This window comes from Peromyscus eremicus, chromosome 1, assembly GCF_949786415.1.
Source record: "Peromyscus eremicus chromosome 1, PerEre_H2_v1, whole genome shotgun sequence".
Classification (NCBI taxonomy): domain Eukaryota; kingdom Metazoa; phylum Chordata; class Mammalia; order Rodentia; family Cricetidae; genus Peromyscus; species Peromyscus eremicus.
The window spans coordinates 59,061,869-59,077,178 of record NC_081416.1 but is presented as its reverse complement, the minus strand read 5'-3'; positions in this window follow the sequence as shown (position 1 = coordinate 59,077,178).

The following is a 15,310-nucleotide window of genomic DNA, read 5'->3' as shown; positions in this document are numbered from 1 at the left end:
CAAAACGAAAAATAAAGGAAAGAAAAAAGCCTCTTCCCAGTGAAAACAGAAGAAGAAAAAACGACTCTTTCTGATATAAGGAACTGAGGATAGCTGAAACTCAGAGCTCTTTCGGAGAGCAGTCTGCCAGCACAGAGCTGCAGCTTCTGAGTTACACAGAATGATAGCAGACAGCCTCACTGCTGCGGCCTGAGCCAGCACAGCTGGCCAAGAGCTTAGAATTTTGTTTTTTTGTTTTCTTAAATTTTATATTTCCCTCAGAGTGGGAATAACTCAATATTAAAGATCTCTTTGTGGGAGATGTTTTTTGATTTTTCCCTAATAGTGGGGATAACTCATTATTAATGGTCCCTTCATGGGAGAAAGAAAAAATTTTAAACAAACCCAACTTCTATTAAAAAAACAATTTCGGTCAGGTCAGAAGGTAATAAGTCAATGCTGTTTGAATTTTCAGAGATATTAGTCATTCATTGTTTAAAGGATGTTGTCTTCTCTTGGCTGTCTAATGTTTAAATGAATGTTTAATTTTCACAGTAAATGAACTAAAAACAAAATTCATGATTTTAAACTATATAATTGGGTATGCTTGTGTTTGTTTATTCTGGCTGAAAATTTGGCTCAGCTCATTAAGTTCCCTTCTAGAAATTCTTGGTTAAATTCTGTAAAACTGTAACACCTAAAACAGATTGGATTGTTAGCTTATTAGATAGTGTGGTTACTAAGGTTAAAGCTCATAAAAAATGATCTCCTACTGATAAAGAGCTTACAAAAGTAATTTTTCCACTAAATAAATTACAGGTAAATTGTTGTTCCACACTATTAATAATTGGCAAGTTGCATTAACATGTTACTTGGGATCTATAAAAAAAGGATCCTTCATTTAAAATTTTATGAAGATACTCCTTATTATTGCCTAAAGTTACCTCTTATAATCCTATAGAGATTGTTTATTCTTAATGCTTCTGTAGGTGACTTATGGGATACATTCACCCTATATAAGAGAGGATTTAAGTCATTGGGCTACTCAGAATAGAGTTATTCCACTGTATTGGAAGAACCTCATGGCAGCTATACTAGAAGCTAGCTCTCAGTTACAATGGCACACTTGGTGAAGAGAGGAAGCAGCAGCCATGGAACAGTGTAATTAGACTAGAGGAGTAAATATAACAAAGGACCAATTGTTAGGAGACGGTCAATATGCTGATTTACAAAGACAAGTACAGTTTGATGATGCTACTGTAGTGCAGTGTCTTGTAGTGGCTTTAAGGGCCTGGGATAAGATTGAGGAGCCAGAGAAAAGATCTGCCTACTCCACAAAAATCACACAAAGTGCAGAAGACGTCTATACTGATTTTTTTTTTCAAAGAATAACTTCAGCAGTGCATAGAGTAGTAGCTGATCCTGGTGTTAGAAAGGTTTTAATTGAGTCTTTGGCTTTTGAGAATGCTAATACTGAATGTCAAAAGGCCATAAGATCCTTAAAAGCTCAGGGAGCTCCTTTAAAGGAATGGATTAAAGCTACTGCTGATATTAGATGCACAGACTATAATGCTAATATAATTGGCCAAGCTTTAGCTTATGGTCTTGATCTCAGAATACAAGATGCTTTAACTGTGGAAAATTGAGACACTTAAGAAAAGATTGTTATTGTTCTGTTACTAAAAATGATACCTTAATCGCTATTGAGCCAAGCGGTGGTGGTGCACGCCTTTAATCCCAGCACTCGGGAGGCAGAAGCAGGCGGATCTCTGTGAGTTTGAGGCTAGCCTGGTCTACAAAGTGAGTTCCAGGACAGGCGCAAAAAACTACACAGAGAAACTCTGTCTCGAAAAACCAAAACAAACAAACAAAATATACCTCTTTGGGGGATAATCATAATAGGAAGCCTGTAGGAGATGTGGGAAAGTTAAACATTAGACTAACATCCGAAAATTTGACAAAGGGCTTAGCTCAGGGACTCAGGGACAAACAACACGAGTTATCAATTTCTTGTCAACAATGGAATGGCTCATCAACAAAGCTATCAGGGGAACATAGGCTCAGCATTGGAGATTTAATGCATGCTACTTCAGGGAGCACTGCTTTAGAATTGGCAATGGGCAAACATCTTACGTTATCTCCACAAATTCCTTGTTATAAGATACCCACTGGGGTGTATGGTCCCCTTCCCCAAGGAACAGTAAGAATAATATTGGGAAGGAGTAGTTTAACATTCCAAGAATTTATTGTACAGCCAGGAATTATAGATGAAGATTACCAAGGAGAAATTAAAATTATGGCATATGTAAAAAGGACTATGTAAATAGAAGCTGATGATAGAATTGCTCAATTGTTATTACTCCCATATTTTAAAGGCAAAGCAGCTCCCATATGTAGAACAGGAGATTTTGGAAGTACAGGGGTGGGGGAAGGCCTAAATTAAAAGTAAAACTAAATGGGATTGAGATTGAAGGATTATTGGATTCTGGTGCTGATACATCCACAATTTCATAAGAATCCTGGGATCCCAACTGGCCTTTACAAGAAGTCTCCACTCAATTTGTAGGCATTGGAACCTTATCTCAAATAAAACAAAGTGTCAAGTGGATTAAATACATAGGGCCTGAAGGACAAATAGGGATGTTAAAGCCTTAAGTATGTAGCTGATGTAACCATGAATTTATGGGGGAGAGATTTGTTACAACAATGGGGAGTTCAAATTAATATTCCTGAAATTTCAGAAACAGCTCATAAAATGATGTTTAAAATGGGATATATTCCTAGAAAGAGCATTAGGAAGAATTATAAGGGAAAGCCACAGACTATGCAGGTTGTACAAAGGCAAGATAGGACAGGAATTGGCTATTCAAATTTGGAGTAGGGGTCACTGCCAGTAACCCAACTGCCTTTTAAATGCCTAACTAAGAAGCCTGTATGGTTGGAGCAGTGTCCCTTAACTAAAGAAAAATTACAGGTGCTTGAACAACTAGTAAAAGAATAGTTAGACGCTAAGCACATAGAGGAAACTATTAGTCCTTGGAATTCTCCTGTGTTTGTAATAAAAAAGAAATCTGGAAAATGGAAAATGTTAACTGACTAGAGAATGATAAATAAGATAATTCAACCTGTAAGATCTTTACAGCCTGGAATTCCTTTACCTTATTACCTAAAGATTGGCCTATTATAGTTATTGATTTACAAGATTGCTTCTTTACTATTCCTTTACAAGAACAGGATCGAGAAAAATTTGCTTTTACAGTTCCTACTTAAAATAATGCTCAGGAATAAGGCAATATAATTGGAATGTCTTTCCCCAGGGAATATTAAATAGCCCAATTTTATGTCAATAATTTGTACATCAATTCTCCCTTAAGTAAACAGAGAATTCAGCTGCAAAAGATACAGATTAGGAGAGATCAAGTGCACACTCTTAATGATTTTCAAAAATTATAGTGTGATATTAATTTGTTGTGTCCTACCATTGGGTTGTCTACTCAAGAATTAAGTAATTTGTTTCAATTTTGCAAGGTGACTCAGATTTAAACTGTCCAAGACAATTAACAGCTGAGGCTGAAAGGAAATTAGCTCAAGTAGAACAAAACCTACAAAATGCCTATGTAGATCGATTAGATCTCAAAATTAGATGGATTTTAGTAACTGTACCTTCCAATCATTCCCCACTACACTCATTATGCAGAGGGAAGATAACATTTTGGAATGATTTTCCTAGCTTATAAACAGAGTAAAAAATGAAAGACCTATATAGAATAAGTTTCTGAATTAGTCATACAGGGAAGAATTGTCAATTGTCAGGAATGGTCCCAGCTGAAATTGTAGTACCCTATACTAGTGCTGAAATTGTGCAGTTGTGGATGATTAATGATAACTGACAAAAAGCTTGTAGTAATTTCTTATGAGAAATTAACAACAAATATTCAAAAAGTAAGTGGCTACAATTTATAAAAAGAACTGAATGGATTCTTCCCTGTATAGTGAAAAGAGCACCTATTCCTGGGGCTCTACATTTTATACTGATGCAAATAAATTAGGAATGGCTGGTTATAAAGCAGGAAATATCAGTAAAGTTATTCAAAGTCCATATGACTCTGTTCAAAAATCAGAGATGTATGTCATTCTGATTGCTTTATTAGACTTCAGTGAATCTCTTAATATAATTACTGATTCTCAATATACAGAAAGTGTTATATTGTATATAGAAACTGCTGAATTTATTCCTGATAATCCAGAATTAACTTTATAATTTGTACAACTACAACAGGCAATCTGAGAAAGGAATTGCCCACATCCAATCTCATTCTGGGTTGCCTGGACCATTAGCAAAAGGAAATGAAAAGATTGATCAATTACTGATAGGAAATGTGTTGGAAGCATCAGAATTTCATTAAAAAAATATCATGTTGGGCTGGAGAGATGGCTTAGTGGTTAAGAGCACTGACTATTCTTCCAGAGGTCCTGAGTTCAATTCCCAGCAACCACATGGTGGCTCACAACCACCCATAATGAAATCTGGTGCCGTCTTCTGGCCTGCAAGGACACATGTAGGCAGAACACTGTACACATAATAAATAAATCTTAAAAAAAAAAGAATTAAATGTTTAAAAAAAACCATCATGTTAATAGTAGGGGCTTAAAGAAAAAAATTTCCACTACTTGGCAATAAGCTAAGGAAATTATAAAAAAACTGTCCTGCTTGTTCTTTGTATAATCAAGTTCCTTTACCTGCAGAAACTAATCCTAAAGGTACAGAAAGGAATGAAATTTGGCAAATGGATGTATTTCATTTAGCAGAATTTGGAAAATTAAAATATATCCATCATACCATTGATACATACTCTAAGTTTCAATGGGCATCTGCTTTAAGTTCTGAAAAGGCAGAGTCTATAATTATACACTTATTAGAAATAATGGATGTAATGGGCATACCAATACAAATTAAAACTGAGAATGCCCCAGCTTATGTTTCCAGTAAAATGAAACAAATTTTTGCATGTCACAACATGAAACACATTACAGGAATATCATACAATCCTACAGGACATTCAATTGTTGAAAGATCTAATCATACTCTAAAGGAGATACTTGCTAAATAGAAGGGGAATATGAGGACCCCCAGAGATAGACTGCACAATGCCTTATTAACCTTAAATTTTTTAAACGTTAATGAAACAGGGACAACAGTTGCTGCAAGGCATTGGACCATAGGGGGAAAAAACTGCTGAATTAAACCAGCCTGTGTACTATAAGGGTGCTTTGACATTAGTATGGAAAATGAGGGAGGTGTTACCATGGGGTTGAGGTTATGTTTATGTTTCCACAGAAGATAAAAGACTGTGGATCTCATCAAAGTTGATAAAAATCTGGCATGAACAAGAAGAGTCTCTTGGATGCTTCTGAGATGCCTCTATAAGGAAAAAACAAACAAACAAACACAGAAGGCCTTTGTAGCAGACAGCTAATCCTCCCACTCCCACCTGGGGACATCTTAAGAATTTGTGTGAGAAAAAAAAAGAAATTGTGTGAGAAAGGGAAGACAATAATCTGTATAACTCAGAAACTTCTGAATGCTACAGATTTATTCCTTGCTATGCTATTGGTGGTAACTGTGCAAGTAAAAGGGTCTGGTCATAATTTTTGGGCTTTTATCCCTAATACTCCAATTAACTTAGCAGTAAATTGGGAAGATTAAATATTTTTGTAGTGGTTAATGAATCTTCTTGGCTACCTGGTCCTTTTGACAACAGGACCTGCTCAGCTAATGGAGGAGGGTAAAGAGATTAAAAATTATACTACAAGAGTATAAGGAATTCCTGTTTGTATGGAAAATGGAATTCATTGTCTAAATATAACCTTTCAAGTATGGCTATCCATAGTCAATACTACCCAAGATTATCACAATAAGTTTTATATGCTTCATGCATCTAGTTTTTTTTTGTTTTTTTTTTTTTGTTTTTGTTTTTGTTTTTGTTTTTCGAGACAGGGTTTCTCTGTGTAGCTTTGTGCCTCTCCTGGAACTCACTTGGTAGTCCAGGCTGGCCTCGAACTCACAGAGATCCGCCTGGCTCTGCCTCTTGAGTGCTGGGATTAAAGGCGTGCACCACCACCGCCCGGCTCATGCATCTAGTTTTAAAGGACAGGAGAATAATGAGAACAATAAAAGGGCCCTTTGTTAAGCGACAGTAGACCAGCCCATAGAGACGGATCCTCCTGCAGCTGGGAGAGGCTGGAATCATCCTTGAGATGCCTCTGTGTCTTGATTACATGGACCATATGAACCTGAACCTACACCCAATAGACAACACCCACCAGCAGTAGAGGAGTGTTTCCCTTACTCCACATCCTCTCCAACATAAGCTGTCATCAGTTTTGTTTTGTTTTGTTTTGTTTTGTTTTGTTGATCTTAGCCATTCTGACAGGTGTAAGATGGTATTTCAGAGTCATCTTGATTTGTATTTCCCTGATGACTAAGGATGTTGAGGAATTCCTTAAATGTCTTTTGGCCACTTGAAATTTTTTTTTTGAGAATTCTATGTTTAGATCTGTACCCCATTTTTAAATTGGATTATTTGGTATTTTGATGTCTAGCTTCTTGAGTTCTTTATATATTTTGGAGATCATCCCTCTGTCAGATGTGGGGTTGGTGAAGATCTTTTCCCATTCTGTGGGATGCTGTTTGCCTTATGGACAGTGTCCTTTGCCTTACAGAAGCTTTTCAATTTCAGGAGGTCCCATTTATTAATTGTCAATCTCAGTGTCTGTGCTACTGGTGTTATATTCTGGAAGTGGTCTCCTGTGCTAATGCATTCTAGACTACTTCCCACTTTCCCTTCTATCAGGTTCAGTGTAACTGGATTTATGTTGAGGTCTTTGATTCACTTGTACTTGAGTTTTGTGCAGAGTGATAGATATGGATCTACTACATGTTGACATCCAGTTATGTCAGCACCATGGGTTGAAGATGCTCTCTTTTTTTTCCCATTGTACAATTTTGGCTTCTTTGTCAAAAAAAAAAAAACAAAACAGGTATTCATAGGTGTGTGGATTTACATCAGGTTCTTCAGTTTGATTCCATTGATCCATGTGTCTGTTTTTATGCCAATACCAAGCTGGTTTTATTATTATAGCTCTGTAGTAGAGCTTGATATCAGGGATGGTGATACCTTCAGAAATTCCTTTATTGTACAAGATTGTTTTAGGTATCCTGTTTTTTTTTCCATATGAAGTTGGGTATGGTTCTTTCAAGGTTTGTGAAGAACTGTGTAGAGATTTTTATAGGGATTGCATTGAATCTGTAGATTGTTTTTGGTAAGATTGCCATTTTTATTATGTTAATCCTACTGATCCATGAACATGGAAGATCTCTCCATCTTCTGATACTGTCTCCAATTTCTTCCTTCAAAGACTTAAAGTTCTTGTCATACAGGTCTTTTATCTGTTTGGCTAGAGTTACCCTAAGACATTCTATATTATTTGTGGCTATTATAAAGGGTGTTGTTTCTCTGATTTTTTTCTCAGTTCATTTTTCATATATAGTATATAATATATATCATATATTGTATATAGGAGAGCTACTGTTTTTTTTTTTCAGTTAATCTTGTATCCAGCCAGATCACTGAAGGTGATTATCAGCTATAGAAGCTCCCTGGTAGAATTTCTGGGGTCACTTATGTATACTATCATATTATCTGCAAATAGCCTAAGTTTGACTTCTTCCTTTCCAATTTGTATCCCCTTGATCACCTTTTGTTGTCTTATTGCTCTAGCTAGAACTTCAAGTACTATATTGAATAAATGTGGAGAGAGGGCACAGCCTTGTCTTGTTCCTGATTTTAGTCAAATCGCTTTGGGTTTCTATTCATTTAATTTGATTTTGGTTGTCAGCTTGCTGTATATTGCTTTTATTATTTTTAGGTATGTTTCTTGTATCCCTGATCTCTCTAAGACCTTTATCATAAAGGGGCGTTGGACTTTGCCAAAGGCTTTTTCAGCATCTAATGAGATGATCATGTGTTTTTTTTTCTTTCAGTTTGTTTATATGGTGGATTACATTGACAGATTTTCATGTGTTAAACCATCCCTGCATCTCTGCGGTGAAGCCTACTTGGTCATGCTGGATGATTTTTTTTTTTAACGTGTCCTTGGATTTGGTTTGCCATTATTGAGTATTTTTGCATCAATGTTCAATGAGGGAAATGGGTCTGTAATTCTCTTTCTTTGTTGCATCTTTGTGTGGTTTGGATATCAGGGTAACTGTAGCCTCATAAAAAAGAGTTTGGCAATGTTCCTTCTGTTTCTATTGTGTGGAACAATTTGAGGAGTATTGGTATTATCTCCTCTTTAAAATTCTGGTAGAATTCTGTGTTAAAACCATCTGGCCCTGGACTTTTTGTGGTTGGGAGACTTTTAATGGCTGTTTCTATTTCCTTAGGGGTTATAGGTCTATTTAAATTGTTTATCTGGGCTTGAATTAACTTTGATATGTTGTATCTATCCAGAAAGTTGTCCATTTCTTTTAAATTTTCCAATTTTGTGGAGTATAGGTTTTTGAAGTATGAGCTAATGATTCTAGGATTTCCTTAGTGTCTGTTGTTATGTCCCCTTTCTTGTTTCTGATTTTGTTAATTTGGGTATTCTCTCTCTCCCTTTTGGTTAGTTTGAATAAGGGTTTGTCTATCTTGTTGATTTTCTCAAAGAACCAACTCTTTGCTTCATTGGTTCTTTGTATTGTTTTTTTTTTTCTAATTTATTGATTTCAGCCCTCAGTTTATTTCCTGCAATCTACTCCTCCCAGGTGTGTTTGCTTCTTTTTGTTCTAGAGCTTTCAGATGTGCTGTTAAGTCGCTAGTGAGAGATTTCTCCAAATTCTTTATGTAGGTACTTGTGCTATGAAGTTTCTTCTTAACATTGCTTTCATAGTGAATATGAACATATTCATAAGTTTGAATATGTTGTGCATTCATTTTCATTCAATTCTAGGAAGTGTTTGGTTTGTTTATTTCTTCCTTGACCCATTGGTAATTCAGTTGAGAGTTGTTTAAGTTTCCATGGGTTTGTAGGCTTTCTGTAATTTGTGTTGTTGTTGAATTCTAACTTTATCCAATGGTAATCCAATAAGATACATGGGGTTATTCCAGTTTCTTTGTATCTGTTGAGATTTGCTTTGTGACTGAATATGTGGTCAATTTTAGAGAAGATTCCATGAGGTGCTGAGAAGGTATATTCTTTTGTGTTTGAGCAAAATGTTCTATAGATATCTGTTAAGTCCATTTGAGTCATAATATCTGTTATTTCCATTATTTCTCTGACATGCAGTCATGCAGATGGCAACACTCAGGCAGAGGGACACTTATCTTACAATCTATGACAGGAAATGGCCTTTGCATGGGCCAACCCTCACCTAATTATGTTGACTTCTGCAATAAAACTCAGAATCTGCCAGGAACAGGATATTTCATTCCTCCGGATGATGTTTGGTGGGCCTGTGCTACTGGTTTAACCCCCTGCATGCATGCCCAAGTTTTAAATGGCACTTGAAGTTTTTGTGTCTTGGTACAGCTGGTCTCTAGGATAGCCTATTTCCCCAAGGGAGAGATTCTCCATCAGCTAGAACAACTGGGACGGGACAAATGGGAGGTTTTCCCAGCTGTCCTAATATCCTCATAGGCTTGGGCATAACCAGAGCCATAGGCACTGGAACGTTAGCCTTCATCCTCCAAGACCAGCATTATAGGATTCTGAGCATGACCATAGATGAAGACATAGCCACCCTAGAGAAATCCATCACCCATCTAGAGGAATCTCCTCTCTAGCTGAGATGGTCCTCCAGAACAGAAAGGGTCTAGACTTATTGTCCCTTCAACAAGGTTTATGTCTGGCTCTGGAAGAACATGCTGTTTTTATGCTAACTATTCAGGAGTTATAAAAGACTCCATGAACCTTATCAAAAAAAAAGGTTACATGATAGAAAACAAGAAAAACAACAAAAAGAAGGATGGTATGAATCTCTATTCAACTAGTCACCCTGGTTAAGTAGTCTCTTGTCAGCCTTAGCTGGACCCTTAATCATCTTATAGTTGGCTCTGATCTGTGGACCATGTATAATTATTGCCTTAGTTAGATTTATCAAAGAATGTATCTCCACAGTCCAACTGACGGTTTTAAAGCCGCAATACAAATCTGTAAACCTAGAAGAAACATCTCCAGATTTGAAATGATGCATTACTCAAGGGGAGGAATGAGAGGACCAAGCAGATGCTATAACAGGCCGCTCAGTCTTCTGTCAGAGATCCGGCCTCAATTTCAGTTTCCTGAGACTGAGCAAGCAGTTTCTGAGGAAGAGCCACAAACAAAGGACAATCAATCTCCAACACCCCCAACAGCAAGGACGAGGAGGCCTGCCTAATAAGTACAGTACCAGGCCCAAACCACAGTCAGCAGCTCAAGGTGATAACCAAATAGGGACAAAGCCTGGGACTTGTCCAGACTTGCTCCAAAAATGGAAAAGCTGTAGCCTTAACCAGCCTCTGACTAGCCCTAGCCAATTAGAATATACTAATATGATTGCCACTTGCTTAAGCCAATCATATCTGAAATGACCTAACTGTCCTAGGAACTCCCCTTAGCTGTGCTTAAGAGAAGCCTGCGAGCTTCTGTGGTGATATTATGCTCTAACAAATAAAGCTTGCCTGAAAATCAGAAGGAGGAGCTAGCCACTAGTTAACCATAGAGGTCTGGAGGTCTGTACAGACAGACAGGAAGTGATAGAGCTGGATGGAGAGAGGAAGTAATAAGGTGGGGTAGAGAGAGGAGCTCACAGTCTTTCAGCAGAGGATTTCATAGGGGTAAGAACTAGTGACTTGCTGCTCTGCCTCTCTGATCTTTCAGCTTTACTCCAATATCTGGCTCTGGATTTTTTATTAATAAGACCATTTAGGAATTCATTATACATCTGGTGACCCAATGTTTGTGGCACGAATTCACTAAAAAGCCTCTCATCTGTGGCCTTGCAGGCCTCCAGCTCAGACCTGAGCTGCATGCAGCTGGGGTCTCTTTGGCTTCTTCTCGCCTGGTGGTTTGTGGGCTCTCTCTGGATCCCCATCTCAGACTGCTACCACACTAGGTAGCTACCTTGAAACTCACGCAGGCTTCTACTGCTCTGTGCAGAAGCGGCGAGCCTCACGTCTGAATGTCATTGCCGGCAAATTTGGTGAGTCAATTAAGACGGTGGATTACCGGGTATAAGATGAAATAAACTCTTTCTTCCTCAAGCTCCTTTTGGTCTTGGTGTCTGTCACAGCAATAGAAACTTAACTAAACATATCCATATATATATCAAGAAAAATAATTTCTAATTTAAGGAATTAACTATCACATTATATAAAGAGAAATGAAATGATCAAAGCACATGCTGCCACATTGTACAACTTTGGGCAGAAGTACCATGTTGTTAACATTAATATTTCAAAAAGCACGTAAGGAGGTCTTGGTGACTGTCACCATCCCTAGTCCTTGGGTAGATGCAAAAACAGCTCTCAAAGGGAATGAGAAATAGCTTATTCTGGAGCCAAATTTGAATGTCTGTGGCCCCAGAAACATAGATTTAAGTACCCCAATTCCATGGCTTCGTGGAGTTTTGTAGAACAGAACACAAAGTTATAAATCAAGGCACTCTTCAGACCTATTAGTGGAAATGTGAAGTGTCTGTTACAGCCCAGCAGGTGTATGACAGCATTCACAGACTTTGGGTTGGTGGAGAAGAGAGCTCCATCAGGTGGATAGTTCCAAAGGCTTTTATCTGTTGTCAGGGTGTTGTGGGCATTTCTGCAAACACCAGGGCTGGCAGAGTAACAATCTGCATGAGGCAAGGAGGAAATCTAGTTCAACAGGACTTAGTAGCCTTGTGGAGTCCAAGGCTCCAAATCAACCAAAGCACACACAAGACTCCACACAGAGCAAGATCTTTATTGAATTAGGCAGCAAAAACTGACTTGCCGGGAGTAACAGACTCAGGAGATGACTGTGCCCCGCAATGTTCATTTCAGCAAGTATTTAAACACAAAACCCACAAACATCTGTGCCAAGTTAGTTACATTTTTCTACCAATCAGAAGTCAGGGATTAGGGCCTTTCCTAGAAACATTGTTCTGTGGTATGTAGTTGGTTGTTTTTGTTCTTTTAGGGGGCCTGCCACCCAGCTCCCAAATAAATCACACACGGAGGTTTATCTTTAATTATAAATGCTAGACCTTAGCTTGGCTTGTTTCTCGCCAACTTTTCTTAAATTGTTGTCTATCTTTGGCCTCAGCTTTTATCTTTCTCTATTCCTGTGTACCTTTTCTTTCCTTCTTACTCCATGTCTGGCTGGGTGGCTGGCCCCTGAAGTCCTCCTCCTTCCTCTCTTGTTCCTTGATCTTTCTTCTTCTCCTCCCAGATTTCCCATATATATTCTCTCTGCCTGCCAGCCACACCTATCCTTTCTCCTGCCTTGCTATTGGCCATTCAGCTCTTATTTGACCAACAAGTGTTTTAGACAGGCACAGTAACACAGCTTCACAGAGTTAAACAAATGCAACATAAAGGAATGCAATACTTCTTTGCATCATTAAACAAATGTTCCACAGCATAAACAAATGTAACACATCTTAAAATAATATTCCATAACATTTCCCCCTTTTATCTAAATAAAATGAAAGGTTTTTTTTTTTTTTTGGTTGTTTTCGAGACAGGGTTTCTCCGTGTAGCTTTGTACCTTTCCTGGAACTCGCTTTGTAGACCAGGCTGGCCTCAAACTCACAGAGATCTGCTGGCCTCTGCCTCCCAAGTGCTGGGATTAAAGGCATACGCCACCACTGCCCAGCGAAAGGTTTTAACTTTTTTTTTTAATAGGGTGTCTATATGAGTATGAGAGAGAAGTTACTTTTTTTTTTAAGATTTTATTTATTTATCATGTATACAGTGAGTGTTCAGCCTGCAGGCCAGAAGAGGGCACCAGATCTCATTACAGATGGTTGTAAGCCACCATGTGGTTGCTGGGAATTGAACTCAGGACCTCTGGAAGAACAGCCAGTGCTCTTAACCTCTGAGCCATCTCTCCAGCCCCGAAAGGTTTTAACTTTAACGTAATGAGACTATATACAACAAAAAACCGTTATCAGGTAAGAATTAGATTTACAATATTCAGTCCATTTGTGTTTAGCAAATTCAGAGAAAACACTCCACCATCCATACCATCTTCGTGACTCCAAAGTTTTATACCTAATTTACTTTCTATCATAACTAAGGAAAAGTGCAACTATAACTATCTAGTCTTTGGTTTTTCAAGACAGGATTTCTCTGTGTCGCCCTGGCTTTCCTGGAACTCACTTTGTAGACCAGGCTGCCGAACTTAAAGTGATCCGCCTGCCTCTGCCTCCTGAGTGCTGGGATTAAAGTTTTGTGACACCACCACCTGGCTAAAATTTTAATCAGTTAATCAACCTACATAGATACAGCTTCTTCTGAGGAATTCTCATTCATACATGCTCACTGTAGTTTGAGAGGAATCAAGTCTAAGGCTAGTTCTTAGGCAGATGCCTTGGGGTTGGATTGCCTAAAAGCACAGACTCTGTTCCCAGTGCCCAGTGTGGCAGAGTCCATAGTTGCTCAGGCAGGCCTGCCAGGAGTCTTTGTTGTGAGCTTATCTGTATAACAAAGCATCTTACCTGGGTCACACCCTGCTATAGACTGCAGGGGCATGGTGGCTCAAAGGACATTTGGGTCCTCCTAATCTTGGCTCCTAGGAAGACATTCCAAGCACCATGATCCCAAACTGGCTCTAACTGACAAATTCAGAGTACAAAGCCTCATATCTCTAAGGCCACAGTGGGCGTCAAGGAGGGAAGCCCTCTAGCCGCACACAGGACTGATGTGCTTTACACAAGAAAAGGGCAAATCACATATCTGGAGTTCATGAGGCATGCAGTGGGATAGATGCCAGCTTCAAATTCAGCTGGGCTATTTGGAATGTCTCAATCCTGTATCAAAAGACACTTGACTAACTTGAGGACCTCACACACACATGTGTTTTAGCAGCTAAATTGTCACAACTTGCAAACACATATAAATCATTAGTTTCTGGGAGGCCAGTCCCAAGTTTAGAAACAGTACCTGTAGGCAGAAGTTTCTGTCCTGCCAGTCGCTCCCAAGTAACCACACAGAAACTTATTATTAGTTATAAATGTTTAGTCAATAGCTCAGGCTTGTTACTAGCTAACTCTTTCATTATAAATTAACCCGTATTTCTTATCTATACTTTGTCACATGGCTTGGTGCCTTTTCTCAGCACAGCATGCTCATCTTGCTTTTCTTTGCTTCTGCTCATAACTCCCAGACTCTGCCCTTCTTCCCAGCATCCTCTTCATTTGGCCCTCCCACCTAAACTCTACTTGTCCACCTATTGGCCACTCAGCTTCTTTATTAAACCAATGACATACATTCACGTAGTGTAAAGGGATATTCCACAAGTACTACCAAGCTTCTACTTCCATGCTCAGGAATATCAATGTCCTTAAGTCCAGTGAGCTTCAGGAATGCCATCTGTTTACTCATTAGAATTTGGAGCATATTGGAGGCTGGAAAAAAAACCAGAAAGCAACCAAGAGTCTACTTATATTTCTGGGATATTCTGGAGGAAAGCTGCAGCATTTCTGTGATTCTGTGTCTCAATATATGAGAGGCTCTTTGTGTCCCCAAGTAATCCCCAGTGGTCAGAAGACCCAGGTTGGGACAACTTACTATTCATCAATTACTCAAGATGGAGAGCAGCCAAGCCCAACATGGCTTTAGTCTTCCTTCTAGAAGGAACTTCTGGTCTCTTCTCGGGGGGCCAGAGGCCCAGGCCAAACAGTTTGTGGATTGGCCCTTCCTTCCTTACCCTACCGAGGCCTCCAGCATTTAGGGCAGTGTCTGGCAAGCTCCCAAGGCATGTTGAGAAGAAGGGATGCCATGTATCTGGGAAGCTAGCCAGGGAGATCTATACCATGTGAAGTCAGGGCCTGACCAGATCCTAGGACAAGCCTGCTGTGAGGTGTCCTGTGGCTTCAAAAAGACAAGCCCATGTCCTGACCTGCTGCCTGCAACTATGATCTTAGTTGGATAAGTTTTTATAGGTGAGGACACACTCCAAGGACTGGTCAGGCAGGGAGGGGGCCATCTGAAGATGGTGGCAGGCTAACTTAAGCAGCCTCAAGCCAAGGACTGGCAGTTCCTAGAAGCTGGAAAGGAAGGAGAGACCCTCTGAGCCACTGAGAGACCTAGCTTTAGTCACACTTAGGCTT